The sequence below is a fragment of the Echinops telfairi genome, unplaced genomic scaffold (genome assembly GCF_000313985.2).
Source record: "Echinops telfairi isolate 266 unplaced genomic scaffold, ASM31398v2 ScPeMD7_7424;HRSCAF=8462, whole genome shotgun sequence".
In the NCBI taxonomy this organism is placed as follows: domain Eukaryota; kingdom Metazoa; phylum Chordata; class Mammalia; order Afrosoricida; family Tenrecidae; genus Echinops; species Echinops telfairi.
In genome coordinates this window covers 73,136,193-73,144,996 of record NW_022111324.1, presented here as the reverse complement: position 1 = coordinate 73,144,996, position 8,804 = coordinate 73,136,193, and positions in this window count along the sequence as shown.

The window sequence follows — 8,804 nt, the reverse complement described above, 5'->3', positions numbered from 1 at the left end:
AGGAAAGTTGTATGTTTCATCGTTGCTACACTGCAACTGACTCGTCTCCTCCCCATGACCCGTCTGCAAAGGGAAGGTGTTTTTCAAAGCTGTATCAGTTCACCCTATTTATTCAGCTAGTATTCTGAGCAAATGACCCGAGAAACTGGGTCAGGTGAAGAAGAATGTGGCATCCCGGTTGGAGATACTCATGAGCGGCCTGTGCTGTGAAGATGACGCAGCCTTGCGTGCTAAAGCCAAGGAGACTGGCAGCTTTCGTTGATGAAGGTCAAGGACGCAGCGCTCAGGTGGGTTACATCCTAGCAACACCCAACCCACCGCCATCAAACCACTTCCAACTCAAAGCGACACTGTAGGACAGAGTAGAGCTGCCCCATGGGATTTCCAAGAATGTAAATCTTTAAGGGACTGACAGTTTCATCTCTCCCTCTCCGTGCTGCTGGTGGGTTTGAACCTCCGATCTTCCAGTTTAACTGCCCCACCAAGCATCCTTCCTCAACCTAAAGAAAACAAAAATCCTCACAACTAGACCAATAAATAACGCTGTGATTAATGGAGATTAAATTGAAGTTGCCAAGTGTGTAATTTTCCTTGGCGCCACAATCAATACCCATGGAATCAGCAGGAAGAAAATCAAAGCATATGTTGCATTAGCAAATCTGTTGCAAAAGATCTCTTTAAAGTGTCCAAAAGCAAAGATTTCACTTTGGAAAGGTATCTGAAGAAAATAGAATTATAGGTCACAGAATTCTTCCACCAACTTTTTGAAGCCTCTTGTACTTCAGGTATCATGCTAGAAACTGATTCCCATAGGCTCGATCACTCGCTCACTCACTCACCCACCCACCCACTCACTCACTCACCCACTTCCATGCAGTTGATGCCAACTTGTACCAACCCTACAGGACAGGGTAGAATGTCTCTATGAGTTTCTGAGACTGTAACTCTTTAAGGGAGTAGAAAGTCCTGTTTTTTGTTTTTCTCCCGAGGAGCCCTGGCTATTTCGAACCGCTGACTTTGCAGTTAGCAGCCAAACACGTAACCATTACTCCAGGGCCACCAGGGTCCTGAATTATAGAGCATGCCTGCGAATAACAGCAGTGAACTCATTCTCTTGAACTTCTATTGGGGAAAACAATTTCATTTTGAGAGACAAGTAAAGGGCAGATACAATGATTAGTTGTCAGGCTGCAGTTAGAGATGCTGAGGGGCAAGATTTGAAAGGACTCTTCTTATCTGACCAGCAGAAATGAGCCACAACCCCTAATAGCAAGGTCCTGCTTCAATTTCTCATTGCTGTTTCTGTGTAGGAAAAAGCAGAGTAGCATCGATCTTTCGGATTGGGCAGGGGTCTGGAGGCGACAGTGGGAAAGCCTCTTTGGTGAGTAACTTCTCTCTGTAGTGACTAAACATCAATTTCTTCAGGGGCAGTACTGACCCGCAGATGAAACACTGCAACCCAGGACCAGGCCCTGAGTCATCAAGTCTGAAGTTACAGGCTATTATTAAAGTAAGTCACACGGGAGACCAAAGAAGAAGTACTGACCTCTTCCTTACAAACTTTTTCAATTTCTTAGCTTAGCCTCATGTTTTATTTTTAGGAACATCATTGTTCCCTTTGATCCAATCAAATAGGAGTTTCTTTTCTCACAATTCTTGGCAAGACTTGAACATAATAACCTTTTCCTACCAGTCTTCCTAGCTAGCTTTCAAATGAGAGGGAGGTTAAAAAAAAAGGAATATAAAAGCCCTCATTGTCAGAAAACCTTTAGAGGTTGTAAGAAATTATAGAGGTTATTTAATTTAAACTCTCCTGAGGAATAGCTTCCCTTGAAGTCTGAACTATTCAGGTAACAGACTTTCTTTTCTTGAAAATTCTTAGGGAAGAACCTCTCATAACAACCTTAAACATTCAGATAGGTATTTAAGAATTTGGTCCCAGTTAAATTTATTCCTATATTTCTTACTTGTATAAAGAATTAATCCCAACGGTTACCATCTATGGACTTCACTTAGTTTTCAGTGATTCAATAGTTAATGAAATCTGAAAGGGGGCAGCTGTGGGTTGTACTCTACATAAAATCTTACTTACCTTACCTTAATGTGTACACAGGTGAAAGACTGACCTTTCAACTCCCTTGAAGAGTTACAGTCTCAGAAACTGGCAGGGCCAGTTCTACCTTGTCTTAGGGTCACTCTGAGTCAACATCGACCCGATGGCAGTGAGTTTGGGTTTGGTTTTTAGTATTTGTAAGGTCCCTGGGTCATATTATTATTTTTTTAAATCATTTTATTGGGGGCTCGTACAATTCTTATCACAATCCATCCATCCATCCATTGTGTCAAGCACATTTGTACATTTGTTGCCATCATCATTCTCAAAACATTTGCTTTCTACTTGAGCCCTTTAGATCAGCTTCTCATTGTTCCCCCTTTCTCCCCACTCCCCCCTGGGTAATATTATTGACCTACAGTTTGGCTATTTGAACCCACCCAGTAGCACCATGAAAGAAAGACCAAAGGAAAGGTACACGTCGTGATCTCTCCCCATCCAGAGGAAAGAAGATGATGAAAGTCAAGGGACTCCTGGAAACAGTCCACGGTACTAAGGCCTCCCAAACACCCATCACCTTAACCCTGAGACCAGAGGAATAGAAGGTGCCCGGCTACCACGATCAACTACTCTAAAAACGGCACATTAGAAGGTCCTGTATGAAGTGGGAGAAAACTGTGGTCCAGAACTCAAAAGCATAAGAAAACCCATGCTTATTAGTTAGGTAGACACTAGTGGGACCCCCAAGACTCTGTCCCTTAGTTCCCCTTCAGTTCTGTAACTGAACTCAGCCTTCTATTTGAAGAACCAATCTTTTAAAATCCAGAGGGCAAGCCTTTACCCAAGGACAGAGGGTTAGGGTGGAAGGAGGAAGGATGACAGGAAATATTAGGAGGCCGTGGGGTAAGAACAGAACACGGAGGAGATTGTGTTGAAACAAAATGTGTACAAACGGATGCATGTCAAACTAAGGCTCTTCTCTGTAGACCTTCACCTAAATCACAACCAAAAGTTCTAGAAAAGAAAACAATCCTCACAACTGGACCAATAAACAACACCGTCAAAAGGCCTGGCGATTTGCTTCCAGAGCAATTCCAGCCGAGAAGACCTTCAGGCACTCAGTTCCACATTATACAGACCCGTGGGGTTGCCATGACTGGGAGTCAACAGACAGCAAAGGTTTGTTTGTGTTTTTCATATTTGTAGTACACTTTTTAAAACCCCGTGAAGGTATCCACAACTGTACGTGACAAGTACAAATGAGGAAACTGAGGACCATTCTGATATCCTCTTATCAGACTAGCTTGCTTTTGCAACCAAGATGATCCTTCTGCCCTGGTCATGATTCATCCAGATAGTGGTTTCTGCAGGAAAGTGGGTGTCCCTGGAGCCTGTGGCAGTGACATAACCTCCTGTCAACTTGAATGGAGGGGTGCAGTCTAGCCTGTCCATCAAGTTGCAGCTTGATGACCTCATTTGGAGGCACAAGGGAGATGAATAGCTCACTGGAGGCCTCACCCAGTTTCTAACGAGGAATGCGTGGTCTAGTATCAGACATGTGGGCGAATATTGGACGTATGGACTTGGTCTGGACTGGGCTGGAAGGTTTTCTCAATATACAATTGCTCATTTATGTAAAGCTCTTTCTTATACACTTATGAGTATCTGTGAATTTTCTCTCTAGTCACCCCAGACTAACCAGTTACGGTACCTTGGGAGTGGGCTACGAGAGACACAAATCATGAAGGTGGAGAGCGGCCGTTGGCTTGACCCCTGCCTCAGGGTAGTTTTTCTTCCTTGGCTTAGCTGGAGGTCGGACATGGCCCTGTGTTTCACTGGGTTGGTTTTTGGAAAGGACCTGGGCGGTTAAAGTTTTGATTATTTTCTTTGGCTGTTGTCTGTGGTTATTCCTGTGTGAAATGGCAAAAATGGATATGATGAATGAATATTTTGAGCTCAAGGGGTGAAATTGCCCCTTGAATTTTCTCAGAGACTGCTGCTTAGTGAAAATGGCTGACAGAAGGCCATATTTCATATCAACGAAATAGTTTAGATTAGAATTAAGAGAAGATAGATAAGGAGAGAACTTGACTGTTTTAAAATTTGAGTTTATGATCTGGCTGTTCTAGGTTTATACTATTTTCTTCTGCTTATGTTTATTGATATATTTTTAATTTTATTATTTATTTGATTGATATAAATGATTATTGGGAAGTATAAATAGAGAGTTTGTAAACTCACTGTTTTGCCATCAATTTGAATCTTTAAATGGGTGTAGGACATGCCTGCAAAGAAGGCACTGAAAAGCTAAGCCCCACCCAGTGTCCTGAGTACTCGGAACATTTGAAGATAAATTGAAGAAAAAAAGGAACCCTTGGTTTTTTTTTCAAATTTTGAACTAGGGGTTTGTGCCAGAAGCTGGAAAAAATTTGGAACCGTGAGAACGGTAAAGGGAGCCTGTGAGCAGGCTGAAATGCTTGCTAGGTGACCACCTGGATCTACCTGTTGAGTAGAAATGGGAGAAATGCAGCAATAAAGATATGGGTTGAGTCTGGCCAGTGACACTCATGGACCTGGTTCACAGGGACTACAGGCGAAGATGAGAGTGGGCTGACTTGTCTGAAGTTCATGACCTAGCACTAGGGGACTGAGGTTGTTGAAAATTTGTGATGCTGCCCATGGTCTAAAGGTGAGAAGACCAATGGGCTGAGAGAGGTGGCCCATATTAAGTTGACCAAAACTCGACCAAATGAAGAGATGAATTTTGAGCCTGTGAATTGGTGCATATTGCAGCTGGCTTTATGGATGGTCTATCCTGATTTGACTGCTTCTACATGCAGATTCACAAGGAATGAAGATTCTTCACATCAAAGAACATGCTTGTCTCCTCAAAGCACTGGGATGATAGAAGTGGGCAGTATAAAAACTGCATACCTGGGGGCATGGGGTGCTAACCCACTCATGGGGAGGGTATTGCTTATATCTCCACAGGAAAAGAGGGAACAGACTTCAACCCAGTGCTCCAAGGTGTGAATGCAACATGCCGGCATGGAGTAGGGAACCAGTGGAAAGGTCTGGGGGGCTGGCCCCAGTCCCAAATACTGAGTGGATGCCTGCCCCTCCCCCCAGAGGAATTTATTTCAAAGGACAGCACTGAATCTGCAGCTCCGGGAGAGGGACATATCTGATCGGAGCACAGAGGAGCAGATGACAGGGAAGGAGGAGAGACTGGGGCACATCCTGGCCCAACAGGCCTTGAGGACGATAACCCAATAGAGCAGCCAATCCACAGAGAGGACCACATGGCCAGCCCCACTATGAGACATAATGCCCTTCACTGACCCATAGCCCTACAGGGACAGCACCGGAGACACAGTGTGAGAATTGCGCCCAATCTGATCCCGCCATACTGAGGCAAAGCACTGGGGGGGTGCAGCGGAACAGCAAGGGAATGGAGCAGCGAGGTCCCCAGGGAATGCTGAAGGTGGACTTTGGGGCCAGGGCGTGGTGCCCCAACAGACTGGACTGGAAAACACTCCTAAAGGCCAGCGAACCTTGAACTAACTACAAGCTTTTCTTTCTTGTTGTGTTTTGTCCTTTGTCAGTGGTTTGTTGTTGTTTTGTTGTACATTGTTGCTTGGTTTTGCTCTGTCTTGTTTTTGTGCATGTTATTATCTCTGCAAATCTGCCTAAATAAGATAGGCTGAAAAAAAAATTAAAAAAAAGATAGGCTGGATGAACAATCTGGAGGAGAAAACAATGGGACCTACAGTTCCGCGGGGACATGGGGTACGGGGAGGTGGGGGGAAAGGTAGTGTTGTTAACAAACCCAGGAACAAGGGAAAAACAAGTGATCCAAATTGGTAGTGAGGTGGGTGTGGGAGGCCTGGTAGGGCGTGATCAAGGGGAATGTAACAAAGAGGAAGTGCTGAAACCCTGGTGGGGACTGAGCATGATAGTGGGACAGGAGGAGAATCAAGGGAAATAGAGGAAAGAGCTGGGAGGCAAGGGGCATTTATAGAGCTATAGATAAAGACATGTACATATGCAAATATATTTATATATGATAATGGGAGAAATAGATCTAGGTACCTATATTTATAGGTTAAGTATTAAGGTAGCAGAAGGACATTGGGCCTCCACTCAAGTACTCTCAATGCAAGAATACTTTCTTCTATTAAATTGGCATTCTGTGATGCTCACCTTCCCAACACAACCGCTGAAGACAAAGTGGGTGAATAAGCAAAAGTGGTGAAGAAAGCTGATGGTGCCCGGCTATCAAAGGATATAGCGTCTGGGGTCTTAAAAGCTTGAAGGTAAACAAGCGGCCATCTAGCTCAGAAGCAACAAAGCCCACATGGAAGAACACATCAGCCTGTGTGATCACGAGGTACTGAAAGGATCAGTTTTCTGGCATCAAAGAACAAAAAAATCTTATCATTGTATGCTCACCTCCATGATACAATTGCTGAAGACAAAGTAAACAAAATTTACCCTTACAAGGGATCAAAAAGCGATGGACTTTTCATTTATCAACTGCCTGTACCTGGGGCTAGATTAAGGGTTTACTTAGGCTGTGACCTCCTTGTATTCTGTTATCTTTTACTTCCTTTCCACAAGCTTTCTTGCCAGCAAACTGGCCTCTGAGGGCTGTTTGGGAAGTGAGAGGAGGACTCATTGTTTGCATGTTGGCAGTTTGTTCCTAGATTCCGTTAGGATCCGCTTCTGAAGTAATTACCACTTATTATCTTTTTATAGCTTGACCAATAGGTTTTTGCTTGTCCAAGATCAATTTGTATTTTATGAGTCAAAGCTTTTAAAATAGATTTTACTGCAAGATCTCTCTCCTCGGTATCTTGCATCTTACGCTCAGAGCACATTATCTGAGTTCAAAAGCAAAAACGTGGTGATTGTTGTTGTCATGAAATTATCAATAACAGACTTTTCAGCCTACTTCCTTAAGCAAAAAGCCCAGGTGGCTGCCTTTCCTTTGTGGGTAGTTGCTTAGCACATGCCCCGCAAGCGGGTGGTTTTGAATGAAGCTGTCTGCCTCAGTGTTCCTCATTCAGCCCTAGGCTAAGTCTCTCTTCCCAGGCTTCTTCCCGAGATTCCTTGGTCTCTGCATTTACACGATTGTCTTTGGAATTCTTCAGGACATCCTTCATTTCATATAAGTGCAAAAAATGATAGGACTATATTTCTGGCATAAGCTACACAAAATCTGCCCTTCTTAAAAAGGATTATGAGCTACAAGAAAGGGGAAAAAAAGTTAAGTAACAGCCCACGAACATGAGTGTACTAAGTCCATACATTAACCATAAATGTCAATGAATTTGCCTCTTGATGCAGTTACCTAAAATCTTAGATTAGATTGTTTGAAAATGGAAGGCCTCGGATAACATGAAACAGGTGCCCTTGGGTGTTGTAATCAACTTTCAAGTACACTCAACCTAAGGGTAAAACTACCAGTCCTTGGGCTTGCCTGAGAGATACCATAGTCACATTGCTGGCTTAATGGTCAGCAAGAACCCAAGTGGTGTTTGAATTTACGCCAACATTCTAAATGATGTTAGGCTGTAGACTGCAGCCGCCCACCAACCAAGTGCTTTAGAATGTAAGCTCCAACACACCCTGGCCCAGCAAGCCCTGAGGATGATATTCCTGCTCCGAGCGGCCAATGCACAGAGAGAAGCGTAGGGCTGGCTCTACTACGAGACACAACGTCCTTCACTGCCCCATAGTGCTACGGGGAACAACACTGGATACGCAATGCGGGAATTGTGCCCAATCTGACCCCACCACACTGAGGCTAAACACTTAAGGGTGTGCAACAGAACAACAAGGGGAACAGAGCAATGAAGTCCTGAGGGAATACCAAAAATAGACTTTGGGGCCAGGGCATGGCACTTCATCAGACTTGACTGGAAAATACTCCTAAAGGTCAACAAACAGACCTTGAACTATTGATAAGATATTTTTTCTTTTCTTGTCATTGGTTTGTTGTTTTCTTTTCTTTTGTTGCTTAGCTTTACTTTGTCTCATTTTTTGTGGATATTATTATCTCTGCAGGTCTATCTAGATAAGATAGGTGGGATAAACAATCTGGAGGAGAAAACAATGGAACTGACAATTTTGGGGGGACATGGGAGAGGGGGAGCCAAGGGAAAGGAAGTGGTGTTAACAAACCCAGGGACAAGGGAACAACAAGTGATCTAAAATCAATGGCGAGGAGGGTGTAGGAGGCCTGGTAGAGCTTGATCAAAGGCAATGTAACCAAGAGGAATTACTGAAACCCAAATGAAGGCTGAGCATGACAGTAGGACAAGAGGTAAGTAAAAGGAAACATAGGAAAGAACTAGGAGGCAAAGGGCATTTGTAGAGGTCTAAATACAGGCATATGTATGTACATATGTTAATATATTTATATATGATAATGGGAGAAATAGATCTAGGTACATATATTTATAGGTTTAGCATTAAGGTAGCAGATGGACATTGAGCCTCTAATCAAGGATTCCCTTGATGCAAGAATACTTTGTTCTATTAACCTGGCATTCCATGATGCTCACCTTCCTCACATGATCACTAAAGACAAAGCAGGTCCATAAGTAAAGGTGGTGAAGAAAGCTGATGGTGCCCAGCTATCAAACGATATAACATGTGGTCTTAAAGGCTTGAAGATAAACAAGTGGCCATCTAGCTGAGAAGCAACAAAGCCCACATAGAAGAAGCACACCAGCCTGTGTGATCA